We start from the raw sequence: 1,665 nt of genomic DNA, 5'->3' as shown, positions 1-1,665 counted from the left end.
AAATGGGATGAGGTTTCTCTCCCTGAGAAATGGGTTTTGGATAAGGCTACACCTTGTGTCCCTAGACTTGCTCCTCAAATTCAAGACATATCTCAGGATAATTCTGGGAAAGTTGAAATAACCTTTGATAGAAGAAACTCCTTTTCCTCTAGAATTGATGCCTACAATAGTAGACATTCTAATTTTGTTTATGGGAGAAGATCATTCTCTTCCAGATCTCATTTTAGATCTGAAATTCCCAAATCTATAAATCATGATCCTTCTATAAATCTACAAGGTTTAGATACGTCTTCTAGAATTCTTAGAATAGCTTACCAAACCACTGATAAGGAAGAAGAAAATCAGAGTATTTAATCTCTAACTTATTCCTCCCTTAATGAGTCTTATGATATTATATCATAAATTCATTATAGATAAGGAAACCCTTAGAAAAGATTTCTACTCTGAAGATTGGAAATCTTAAAGAAAGTGGTTTTTCCATAATTATAAGGGTAAAAATAGATCAGATATCCAAGAGAAATTTTACAAATTTCTCGAAAAAGTTAAACAAAATATCTTGTTTTTTGATTGGTTTCATGCGTACACCATTCAAAATAATATTGATTATCCCTGGCAAGATGATGTTATTACTACTTCCTCTGCTAATGTTATATCTTGGCATATCAAAGATGGAGAAATTGTTCAGAGTGACCTGCCTCCTACAACTCAATATCAATTGCCAAACTTAAAAGATAAAGGCGGTAACCCTGTTACTGCTACTCCTTTCAAAACAAAAAATCCTGATGAGTCTGTTACTCCCAGTGGTATCCAAGGCCTTATGGAACAGGTCAATTACACCAATAAGTATCTGCAGATTTTAGGAGATAAAATATCTGTTAAACCTGCTAGACCTAAAGAAGAGGAAACAACTTCCTCTTCTCAAATTCATTTAGAGAAACCGCTCTTCAAACCTTTCAAAATTAAAGCCAAAGCCAAACAGAAAATCTTGGAGCTTAGGCAGAAAGAAAAATTTAAAGCTTTAGAAGACAATCAAAATGAGCTAATAAGTAAAATCACTAGTATGCTCACTACCGTCCCCGATACCCCTCAGACTTCTGAAGAGTCTAGTGCCAGAATAAAAACTAGATCTCTTACCAAAACTGTTAATGCTATTTCTAAAGATGATTCAGAACAATGTTCTAAAACAGATTCTATTTTAGCAGTCAATCCAGTTTATACTAACAGTAAAAACTGGAAAAATTCTTCTAAGCTTTATTATGGAAAAATCCAGTTTAGAAGATAGTCATAATCATCCAATTCAAAGTTTCAATTCCAATGAAATTTATATTTGGAATATTGATTGTATGTTTGAGTATAATATCATTTCTAAACTCCAACACATGTCTGTTATAGCTATGGGCTATTTTACAAATAATAATTACGATTAAGAAACTATTGTTTATATCTTAGTGGCTGGATTTACTAGCCAACTCAAGAGTTGGTGGGATAATTATTTCACTGAAACTGATAGAGAAAATATCCCTTCTGCAATAAAAATTGATGACAAAGGAAAAATCATTGTTAATAATGATCAACAACTTCCTAATGCAGTATATACCCTATTATACTGCATTACTCAACATTTTCTAGGAGACCCTTCTTTATGGAAAGAAAGATCCGGTGAAT

The sequence above is a fragment of the Abrus precatorius genome, unplaced genomic scaffold (genome assembly GCF_003935025.1).
Source record: "Abrus precatorius isolate BTA unplaced genomic scaffold, Abrus_2018 Scaffold6, whole genome shotgun sequence".
NCBI lineage: Eukaryota > Viridiplantae > Streptophyta > Magnoliopsida > Fabales > Fabaceae > Abrus > Abrus precatorius.
The sequence above is the reverse complement of the archived record's forward strand: the minus strand, read 5'-3'. Positions refer to the sequence as shown.